Source organism: Cryptomeria japonica, chromosome 10 (assembly GCF_030272615.1).
Source record: "Cryptomeria japonica chromosome 10, Sugi_1.0, whole genome shotgun sequence".
Taxonomy (NCBI): domain Eukaryota; kingdom Viridiplantae; phylum Streptophyta; class Pinopsida; order Cupressales; family Cupressaceae; genus Cryptomeria; species Cryptomeria japonica.
This window is the reverse complement of record NC_081414.1, coordinates 633250735-633263226: the sequence shown is the minus strand read 5'-3', so window position 1 is coordinate 633263226 and position 12492 is coordinate 633250735. Positions and strand designations below refer to the sequence as shown.

The 12492-nt window shown below is 39.8% G+C and overlaps 1 protein-coding gene across 8 annotated transcripts in view; it reads right to left on the bottom strand.

Moving 5' to 3' along the window:
• Nucleotides 1-12492, bottom strand: part of LOC131036035 (ATP-dependent RNA helicase SUV3, mitochondrial) — a 242567-nt gene that overhangs the window by 81360 nt on the left and 148715 nt on the right. The window lies entirely within an intron of this gene.

The window sequence follows — 12492 nt, the reverse complement described above, 5'->3', positions numbered from 1 at the left end:
AACTTGCCATGAGGAAGGTGACATTGCCAGTCAAAAGTTAAATTAACTAGTAGAAAAAATTTAAAAGTGTAAAAGAAAAGTAATTGTACAATACCTTACTTCTGATTCGATGCTGTTGTTGATGATCTAGCTTGAAGGAATATCCAAATGAGATATCCAATCTACAGAAATGAAATGTTCCCCACAATTTTTTTCAATTTTCACACAATAATTTCACCCATTAGCGTTAGCATGATAAAATATTGAGAGCAATACATATTGGCGGTTAGACCAGCCACTTCCACTTTTCAGCGGGATAAAGAAATACTGGAATTTAACAACTATTTGGCAGTATAAACAGCCAATTACAAATCCAAGAAGACTGAAGTAAACAAGACAATCACTCAACCACTTATTCAGCAGGATGACTGGAAATAACAAACTATCTACTCAACCACTTATTCAGCGGATGCACAGGAGTACAAAATGAAATAGAGATCGGCGGCGAAGCCAGTCTCTTCCACTTATTCAGTGGGTATTGTGAAACAATTCAGAACGAAGTTTGCTGTTAAAACTAGTAATCAGCATTACAATACATAACATGAATTGCAAATCAAGAGATATCGCTGTCCAACGGCTGCAAATGATATCCAATGTAATTCTCAAGTTCCAAGATGACTCCCTACCAAGAAACAATCCCCAAACTCCAAACTCTAAGTCTGAAATACTTAACCGGTAGACTGAAAAAACACAGACCAGCAACATAAAATCACACTAAAATGTGCATAACTCTTCCAAAACTCGACGGAATGACTTGAAACTAAGTGCAAATTATCCCTAGAGCGGAGGCGTCCAAGCCAAGACCAACAACCAGCTGCAAATCTGAACAAACCATTAATGCATGCTTTCCAAGGCATTCATAGACATGGTACAGCCTAGTAAGGAGGGCGATTTGCAATATAAAATTCAAAACTAAGAATTAAACTCTGAAAATTAGCAAAAGGGATTACCTAGTCCTTAAAAAAATAGAGAGAAAATACCCAAAAGCAACAAAAACTCCCTCTTAGACTTATGATGGAAAAACCACTTCAGCTCTACAATCAACCGGCAACCTGGAAACTCACAAACACCCCTAAACACATCAGAAACACATCAAATGTCACTACAAAAATGAACTCCATCTATTCTTCAGTGTAAAGAACAGTCTCACAATCTCAACTAGTTGCTATCTCTCAAGCAAGAAGCCAAGAACCAGCTAGGAGGTATGCATTTCTCAAAACAATCAATCTAAATTTTGGTAGTACTTCGTTGCAAATATTCATGGATACCAAAAACAAGAGCCCAACACTCTTATTTATAGCCTTTGAAGCTCCAAATTCAAATTCGAATTCCTTCCCAAATGGATGCCAAATCCAAATGCACATTCATTTCTCTATAATTTGTAAATTGCATTTCATTTCTCATTTCCCAAAATCGCCCATCACAAGGAGGCCAATATACTTTATAAAAAAATATCAATAAAGTGTATCATGGCGTCCAAAGTAAATAAGTGAATTATTTCATTAAATTAACTTATTTCTTCCTGAGGCGTCCATCTTGCCTTATTAATAATTCATTTATAAAATATTTTTCCTCAACCATGAATTCGCCCAACATAAGCTCACACTTGCCAAAATAGCTTAAAAATGTTGCAAGACCAACTGCTCAAACTAACCTGCCAGAAATAGAGATCTGAACAAACCTGCTACAACCCTGCTATAAATAGCACTTACTAAAAATAGCATACTGCTAAAAATAGTGAGTGTGTCCAAATGCATTTTAACCACATTCTGAGCAGTCGTCGCATCTTACAAAAAATAGTAAGTCCAAAAAAGTCTTCAAATTCATTTGTATGTCACACCATCGCAAAGCTCTCCGAAAACCCAGAAAAAACCAGAGAAATGAGCTGACCTCACCCCCACTAACTAAAAATAGTAAGTTTACCAAACTCCACTAATTGCTATGCATGTACCATCATTGCGAAGCTTTCAGAAAACCCAGAAGGAAACCAGAATCAAAACTGTGAAAATCCAACATACAAAAATGAACTCCATCTATTCTTCAGTGTAAAGAACAGTCTCACAATCTCAACTAGTTGCTATCTCTCAAGCAAGAAGCCAAGAACCAGCTAGGAGGTATGCATTTCTCAAAACAATCAATCTAAATTTTGGTAGTACTTCGTTGCAAATATTCATGGATACCAAAAACAAGAGCCCAACACTCTTATTTATAGCCTTTGAAGCTCCAAATTCAAATTCGAATTCCTTCCCAAATGGATGCCAAATCCAAATGCACATTCATTTCTCTATAATTTGTAAATTGCATTTCATTTCTCATTTCCCAAAATCGCCCATCACAAGGAGGCCAATATACTTTATAAAAAAATATCAATAAAGTGTATCATGGCGTCCAAAGTAAATAAGTGAATTATTTCATTAAATTAACTTATTTCTTCCTGAGGCGTCCATCTTGCCTTATTAATAATTCATTTATAAAATATTTTTCCTCAACCATGAATTCGCCCAACATAAGCTCACACTTGCCAAAATAGCTTAAAAATGTTGCAAGACCAACTGCTCAAACTAACCTGCCAGAAATAGAGATCTGAACAAACCTGCTACAACCCTGCTATAAATAGCACTTACTAAAAATAGCATACTGCTAAAAATAGTGAGTGTGTCCAAATGCATTTTAACCACATTCTGAGCAGTCGTCGCATCTTACAAAAAATAGTAAGTCCAAAAAAGTCTTCAAATTCATTTGTATGTCACACCATCGCAAAGCTCTCCGAAAACCCAGAAAAAACCAGAGAAATGAGCTGACCTCACCCCCACTAACTAAAAATAGTAAGTTTACCAAACTCCACTAATTGCTATGCATGTACCATCATTGCGAAGCTTTCAGAAAACCCAGAAGGAAACCAGAATCAAAACTGTGAAAATCCAACATGCAAGTTGCCAAACTTCCATAGAATCCTCCTATAAAATAGGAAACCCTAATTTATGCTCCCGACTAGCCTACGGGTCTCCGGAATAGGCTAACGGCCAACTAAATTGATTACTGCTAAGAAGGGGGCATTACAGTCAGCCCTCCCCAAGATGGCTTGTCGTCAAGCAATCACAAGCCTGGATGCTGCAAAATCTCCTCACTCTCCCAAGTAGCATCCTTTGTAGGTAAATTCTTCCACTTCACCAAATACTCCCTAATTGTCCTTCTCCTCAAGGAGCACTCTCTGAAATCGATGATCTCCTCTGGAATCAACACCAATTGTCCCTCCTCATCCAAAGGAGGCAAATCAAAAGAGAAAACTACATTGTGTCCAAATGCCTTCTTGAGGCGAGAAACGTGGAAGACATTGTGTACTTTGCTACTCGCTAGTAGCTCCAACTCATAAGCCACCGCACCAACTCTCCTGATGACTCTGAACGGCCCATAGAAACGTAGCTTGAGTTTCTCTGCTCCACTCTTCTTGAGAAAAGACTATATGAAAGGTTGAAGCCTAAGATAGACCATGTCTCCAACCTCAAATGTGCGCTCTATACGCTGCTGATCAGCATACAACTTTTGCTGATTTTGAGCAACCTGGAGGTTATTCTTCAAAGCCTTCAAAATATCCTAACACTATTGCACCATATCCTTTGCTTGGGGGGCTTTGCTATCACCGAACATCAAATTAGCAAAGCTAGGGGCCTCGTAATCATAAAGTGCCATGAAAGGAGACATTTTGATGGACATGTGGTTGGATGAATTGTAGCAATACTCCCCTAACTGTAGCCATCTCACCCAAGCTTTCTGCTGCTTCGAGACATTATTCCTGAGATAGCCCTCCAACCACTTGTTTACAATCTCTGTTTGCCCATCAGTCTATGGGTGATAACTAGTGCTTGGGGTGAGCACTGTACCACACAGTCTGAAAAACTATTGCCAAAAGGTGCTTAGGAACTTGCTGTCCCTATCACTCACAATGTTTTTTGGCAACCCATGCAATCTAAACACCTCATGAAAAAACACATCTGCAACTTGAGTTGTTGTAAAGGAGCTAGTTATGGCAAAAAAATGAGCAAACTTGGTCAATCTATCCACCACAACGTAGACACAATCCTTGCCATGAGCTCTTGGCAACCCCGTAATGAAGTCCATCGAAATACTTTCCCATTTTTTATTGGGAATAGGTAGAGGTTGCAACAAACCAGCTGAAAGAGTATGCTCATTTTTGTTCATCTGACAAGTGTGGCACTCCTTAATGTAGCTCAAGTCTCAACACATCATTTTTCAACCCTTTCCAAGAGAACCTCTCACCAATCTGCCTATAGTTCTTGAAATATCCTTGAAGACCAACAAGAGGAATGTCATGAAAAGTTTGCAAAAGCTTCTTCTTGAGCTTAGATTGGGGCAACAAAAAGATCCTTCCATTGTAGTGTATCAACCCATCAACTACCTTGTACCTTTCATCATGAAAAGTACCCTCAATAATGCTGGTTGCAAACTGAAATTTGGTATAATCAACAAGCAACAAGTCCTTCCAATCAATAGTAAGCTCACACAAAGAGCTCAAGTGGGGCCTTCTTGAAAATGCATCTACCGCAATGTTGTTCTTGCCCTTGACATACTTAATGTCAAAATCGTAAGCTTGTAGCTTACTCACCCACTTCTGCTACCTTTCATTCAAATCCTTTCGGTGCATGAAGTGTTTGAGACTATTGTGATCCGTTTTGACAACAAATTTGCTCCCCACCAAGTATTGTCTGAACTTGGCCAATGCATGCATGATTGCAAAAATTTCCTTGTCATAGATAGAGTAAGACTTCTCAACTCCTCTTAGTTTTATGCTCTCAAACACTATCGGATGCTTCTCTTGTATCAAAACAGCACCAATACTTTCTCCAAAAGCATCACATTGCAACACAAAGGGCTTGGAGAAATCAGGTATAGCCAGAACATGGCACAAGCTCACAATCTTCTTGAAGTTGTCAAAACACCTAGTGTCTTTTCTGACCAAACAAAAGCTCCCTTTTTAGTGAGATCTGTAAGAGGAGCAGCAATCTGAGAGTACGCCTTCACAAATCTCATGTAGAAGCCGCAAAGACCCAAGAACCCCTTCAGATGTGTCAAATTATCAGGTGGTGGCCAATCAACTATTGCCTTGATCTTTTCAGGATCAACGTTTATTTCATCCGCACTGATGATACGACCAAGGTAAAGCAGCTCCTTCGTCCCAAAGTCACACTTGGATTCTTTGGCAAACAACGATTCTGACTCTAGAATGCTAAGCACTTCATCCAAATGCTTCAAGTGCTCCTTCCAAGATTTGTTGAAGATCAGAATATCATCAAAAAATATGAGCACAAACTTCCTCAACTGCTTCTAAAAGATCCTATTCATACAGGATTGGAAGGTAGCATGAACATTAATCAACCCAAAGGGCATGACTAGGAACTCAAAATGCCCAAAGTGGCATCTGAAAGTTGTCTTCACAATGTTCGATTCCCTCATTCTAATCTGATGGTAGCCTGATCTGAGATCAATCTTAGCAAAGAAAACAGCTCCATGTGACTCATCAATGAGCTCATCAATCCTGGGTATGGGGTACCGATTTTTTATTGTTTTCTGACTAAGAGCTCGGTAATCCATGCACATGTGCATGGTCCCATCCTTCTTTACTAAAACCACTGCAGAAGCAAAGGGGCTCTTACTTGGCCAAATGTATCACATATCCAAGAGTTCTTTGATAGCTTTTTCTATGTCATCCTTCTGCTTCTTTGGATACCAATATGGAGTAGTGATGATTGGCTTAGCTCCTTCTTCCAATTCAATAATGTGCTCAGTCCCTCTCTCAAAACACCCAGGGGGTAGGCTACAAAAGACTTTACTCCTCTTGGTGATCAATTCTTGAATATCTGGAGGGTAATGTCTCTTCTCTTCTATAGGATCAGATGGCAGGATCATGCATTCCGCTGCCCATTCCACTTGATCATGATGGATCAGCCTCTCCATCCTTTTCAGTGACACAAATTGAGGGCCTCCATTAGACATCCCTCTCAACACTACTCTCTTCCCCTCAGATGAGAACTTGAGCTCCATAGTTTGCAAGTTCAATGTGATCTCGCCAAGAGAGTGAAGCCACTACATTCCAAGCATGGCATTATCTGTTCCTCCAATGTTAACTGCAAAGAAAACATCATTAACTTCATAATTTCCAATCTTCATGGACATATTCGAAATCTTCTTGTTGCACGTAATGGTCGAACCATCACCTTAAACCCACCAAATTCTTCAGTTTCAAGGCCTCTCTTTGCAACAAAGCCTTCATCAATGAAGTTATGCGTTGCTCCAGTATCAATGAGAGCAACAGTTTTGTGGCCTGCAACTATCCCACGGGCCTGTTGATGCGTCTTTTGTACATGACCAAACACAGAATAAAATACCTAAAGGTACCTTATCCTCTCTTGAACAAAGTTTCCCGACTGCTGAAGATCTCGCCGAAGGATCTTTTGGAGTAACTCCAAGGTTTTGATATGTAGGTTCTCTACATGTGGATAAGCTTCTCGTGGTATAATGTGATTTTGCTGGAATCACAAGGGGACTTACACTTGATGACCTGGGTGTCTGATTTGCTGGAATCACAAATCCTATTTACTAACTGGAAGATAAAGAAATGGCAAAAGATACAGGGTTCAGGAAGTCTACTCTAAGACCTAGAATGCGAGAAGATGGATGAATGACTAGGTGGAGTCCTACTGGGCTCACCATCAGGTTGAACAATTCAACACCAGCTCAGTGCGATGTTCTATAGGATGTTTCAAATATGTCCAAATCGTACACCATCAAATACTGATCACCATTCAAGATAATGCGTGAACAACAGAGGTGTTATGACTCGGGATTAAGCTCGTTCTATGCTAGTTGACCATGCAAGGCGCTCTTACAATCAGCAAAAGGCTAGTGGTTTGGACTAGGTGGATTCCATGCGAGTGCATTCAATAACTTCTTTCATTCAATTTAATTATCTATCATCTAAAATGAAGATTCAACAAGAGACCATGCATATTGCAAAGAAACAACACACTTCACCATAACTTCAATGAAAATGGAGTTTATTTACAATCAATGGCAACAATTTCTTGCCTTGTCCTCCTAATCTACTCTAATTGCGATTCTATCAGCTGACTATTCACTATTTCTAACTATTCACCCACCATTAACTATTAACCTTTACAAATGAGGAGCCAGGGCTTTATATAGAGAGCCCTTTACAAATTGACGGCTCTGATTGACTTAGAACCAATGGCTAGAATTGCAAGATAGAAACCCTAATTAGGGTTTGTTACAACAAACTTCCTCTAGCCAATGAGAAAATTACATTCCAAGAGTGAGGACCAATAGGAAGCAGGGGTAGTGTTGACGTGTATTTTGTACACTATCAAACACAGAATAAAATACCTAAAGGTACCTTATCCTCTCTTGAGTAAAGCCTCCGAATGCTGAAGATGTCGCGAAAAGGATCAATCGAGATGACTTCAAGGTTCTTGTATGTAGGGTCTCTACGTGTGGATAAGCTCTCTGTGGTATGATGTGATTTGCTGGAATCACAAGGGGACTTACATTCGATGATTGAATGTCTGATCTGCTTTGAATATTGCTGGAACACAGGCTCTTACTAACTTTGACTTGAAAAAAAGGAAAAAAGATGAGGGCAAGGAAAGGATCTAATCCTAATACTAAGAATGTAGGAGCAATGAATGATCTTTGATGAAATTCTAACTAAGTCTTGTTTTGACATCCCAGGACCATCTCCACAAGGCTAGTGCGATCTTCGAAGGAAAGCTTTATGATGTTCAAATCATCACTGCAAGCATAGACACCATCAGGTTGATGCATATCAATGAAGAAGCGATAATTGAAGTTAAGCTTAAGCTGAATGATTCCAGTTGACTATGCAAGGCAAGTCTGCAATCAACAAACTGCTAGTAGTATGGATATACGAATTTCACCATCAATCAAGCACATTTCTTCCACTCATCTAATAACATGAAATCAAATATGAGAAGTATAAAGACCATGCAAATTGTCGAATCGACCCATAAATTTCACCATTTCTTCAATGAAGTTACAAGTCTTTTACAACAACATCTTGGCAACAATCTTTGCCTTCTCTCTCTACTCTACTCTAATTGCTATTCTCTCTCTATCTTCTAACTGCTTCCAACTATTCCTAACTATATTCTAACTATATCCTTACAAAATGAAATGCCAAGGCTTATATAGTGTCCACAATACAATTCGATGGCTAAGATCAATTCGAGATCAATGGCCAAGATTCAACAATGAAAACCCTAATTAGGGTTTGTTACAACCATTACATAACATTTAATGCTTGACCAATGATAAAATTGTATTGCTTGGACACATGTCCTCTCTAGAAAATTCCACCAATGAATAGCTAGGGTAGGTACATCGAAGTTCGTGCCACCTTCCATGAGTTAGGTACATTGAATCTGGAAATGCTGAGGTGGACCACACTAATTGGAGAAGTGATGACTAGGATGCCACCTCGTCTGACACTTGTAACTTGGTAGATATTCAACTTGATGTTGTTGAGAAGCTATCTTTAATTAACTCTTCTGAAATTATCTGCTTCTTCAACGAACCCTTTGCTCTGACTTCCTGTGTCCTTGATTTGCAGGATGATGATCCTCGCCTTGGAATGCTGGATTGGAAGAGGTCGCCCTTGATGACGTTAGTCCAAAGAAGGCCGTCCCTGTCGATGCTATGCTGGAGGAGGTCGCCCTTGTCCTTGCTTGATCGTCCTGGAGGAGACCGTCCTTGATCTGGCTTGATTTTCCTTGATGAGAGACTTCCAACATGTAGATCCTTCGAGTTTGGGAGTCGCCATCTTGATACCTACACAACATTTCAAAATTAGTAACATGTTTTGCAACGTGGAAATATAGACTAGAAAGAGGATTTAAGTTTTAAATTAGGAAACCTCATGATAAATCTTTGAATTATCATTCCCTAAATTTAACTAAGCCAAATGAAATTGAAAATTCAAAATTCAAAATTGAGACCAGGAGAATCTCGCCATACCTCTACTTGAGAACTAAATCTAAGAAAAAATGCAAAATTAAGCAAGTTTGCTAGGCAAAATGTGGATCGAAGTCTTCAAAATGTGCTTCTTCTATCAACTTCACCACCTCTAGCCTTCAACGCCTTGAGGAAAATTCGCTCCACCTCTGGCCTTCAACAAAAATCGCTCCTTCCTAGACCAAATTTCGCACCTTGTTGCTCTTCTCCAAATCACACTTGAGTGAATGAGTGAATGATGGATTAACATTGCTCAAGATACCCCCACTATATAGGCGCTTACCATTGCAATTTCCCATAGGCCGACTTGGAAAATAGGCCAAAAATAAATAAAAATTTAATAAAAGAAGAGGCCGACTTTATAAAAACGTTAAATAATACACCAAGCGCCCTCTTTTTTGATTTTAAATTAATAATAATTAATTTCAAATGCCTTTATAATTAAAAATTTCGATTTTAAGGCTCAAAATTAATTATTAAATGCCATGCGCCATCATTAAATGTCAATTTAATTTCAAAATATTTCAAGGTTTTATTGAATTTGGCATTTAATGCAATTTGAAGGATATTGGCACCCAAGCATGGGAAAATAATAGATATCAACAAGATCGCTCTGGTCCCTTGGAGAGGGACAGGAGCGCCTATACCATTTGGACCTCACACTTCTTGTTTTTTACGTCCAAGACCTCATTTTTGACGTCCAAGATGGCATTTTTACTTAGAATTTCGAGTTCAATTTATTCGATCTTTGAAATGAGTGCACTTTAAAGCATTTTCGCCCTGGTCCCTTGGTGAGGGACAGGAGCGCCCTAGCCATTTTTCATCAACTTGATGGCCTTTGTTACTTCATTCCTCCGTGAAACCTTTTAAACATCATTTTGACCTTGCGTCTTGACTTGGATTCGTCTGAATTTGGAGAGGAAGGTTAGCTAATGTGTTTTTCGCCCTGGTCCCTGGGAGAGGGACAGGAGCGATTTTGCATTTATAAGCTCACTTGTGTTTTGCTAGCTTCGAAAATTATCTTCAACGGATTGATTGCGTCTTCCTTCACCCACCTCAAACGCGAAACTTGCCTTCCTTTTGCCAAAAACTTGTCTTGAGGGAAAATCGCTCTGGTCCCTTGGAGAGGGACAAGAGCGCCCTGGCCTTTATGAGCTCATTTATGCCTTGTTAACTTTCAAAACTACCTTCAATGGGTTGATTACGTCCTCCTTCATGCCTTTGATGTCTCAATTTGTCCAAACAAGGTCAGGAATGACTCCACTAAGCTTTTTCGCTCTGGACCCTTGGTGAGGGACATGAGCGATTCGCCTTGGACCCTTGGAGAGGGACAGGAGCGCCTAGTGCAACTTGGGTTGATTCTCTCCTTTGTGGCCTATTCAAGTTATATTCAACGGGCAAAACATACTTCTTTTGACCTCTTCAAATCACGAAATCACTTAAATCTTGCGAGGATAATGCAAATTCGGAATTCAAGCTCCAGTCCTTCAATGAGGGACAGGAGCGATTTTTGTCCTCAAGGCCAAATCACTTCACTTTTTATCTCGAAATTCCTTTGCTAAGGAAGATTTCACCTTACTTCATGCTATGAATAAAAGTTAATGTCCAAAAAAGGTCTAAAAATTGTACATATAAAGAAAAGCGCTCTGGTCCTTCAGTGAGGGACAGGAGCGAATTTGACCTTCTAGGCAAAAACTTCATCATTTCATTGTCTTGTCTGGATGCTCTATCATGCTCATTTCGTCCTTCACCATGCCTTTGATGTTCCAATTTGACCAAACAAGGTCAGGAATGACTCGAATAAGCCTTTTCGCCCTGGACCCTTGGTGAGGGACAGGAGCGCTTCGCCTTGGTCCCTTGGAGAGGGACAGGAGCGAAATTCGCTTTGGATCCTCAGTGAAGGACAGGAGCGAAAATTGACTTTTCGAACTCTCTATCAGGATAATTTTTTATGGAACATAACATTTAAGTATAAGTGAGAAGAAACATAGAAGGATTAAGTATAAGTGACATTTCCTTCTATGTTTCTTCTTTCTTATACTTTAAGTTATATTTCATATATACTTTCAGGATGTTTGAGAGTGGTTTCAGACCTCCAGGAGTTATATTGCAAAATCTAATTTTTTGAGGTTTTTCAGTTTCCAGACTTAGTCAAATTTTAGGATCAGGACATTCCACACTTAACCAAATTTCAGGATCAGGACTTTCAGACTTAGCCAAATTTTCAGGATCAGGACTTCACTCTAGCAGGACCTGCTATCCTATTGATCTCCCCGACAGCACTCAAAATGCAAAGGCCAGCTAACAAAACCCTAAAAGACCTAGAAAACAAACCCTAAAAAGCAAAAAACAAGGGTCCCCATCTGCAATGAGGCGATGTGTGAAAACGTCACAACAGGTAGGTGCCTCGAAGTTTGTGTTGTCCCCAATGAGTCAGGTACATTGAATCTGGTCATGCTGAGGTGGACCAATCCGACTAGAAGAATGATGACTGGGATGCCACCTTGTCTAACACTTGTGACTTGGTTGATCCTCTTCAGTCTTTTGACATGATGAATGATGTACTTCCTTTGTTTGACCAGGCTTCCTTATTGTCAAGTCTTCCTTCTCCAGTCGCATATCTCGCCTTGAAGTGCTGGCAAAGCCTTTCTTTGTCATCTTGTGGTAGAATGAGGTCTTGAGGCTAACTTGAACTCCTTGAACACCCCTAGTCTTCCAACGCTTCAAAGCACCTTGAGTCCTCCCTTTCCGCATGTGGAACGTCCTTGATGATGATGGACTAGAAGAGGTCGTCCTTGTCCTAGCTTGGTCTCCTCCCATCTGCAAAATAAACCAAAAGATGATTAAGGGTACATAATAAATTCATTTAACATAGCATTTTCTACCTTAAATCATCAATAAGAGTTATCAAAATGAAGTTCTCTTGAAATCTTCCCAAGGACAGGCCCCATAAAATTTCGCCCTGGACCCTGGCCAAGGACAGGACCTATTTGGGATTTTCGCCCTGGACCCTCTAGAAGGGTCAGGAGCGAAATTCTTGTTTAAGCTCAAATTCCATCATTTTATTGATTCAAAATGCCTCCAAGACAAGCATATGCTATCTTTCTCTTGTCCAAAGCCTAGGAATCCATGCCTTGACCTTCATCATGAGCAAGTTAGGTAAAATTGAGAATTTCACCCTGGACCCTTAGGAAGGGTCAGGAGCGAATTTCTTCCCTTAGCTCAAGATACTCACTTCTTTCACTCACAATCCCCTCGAAGGCATGCTTGTGGCAATCTTTAAGCCCAATCTACCTTGATCACGGTCTTGGCTAGCACAAATTTGAAAGAAAAAGGACATTTTGTGAATTTCGCCCTAGACCCTCTGGAAGGGTCAGGAGCGAATTTCTA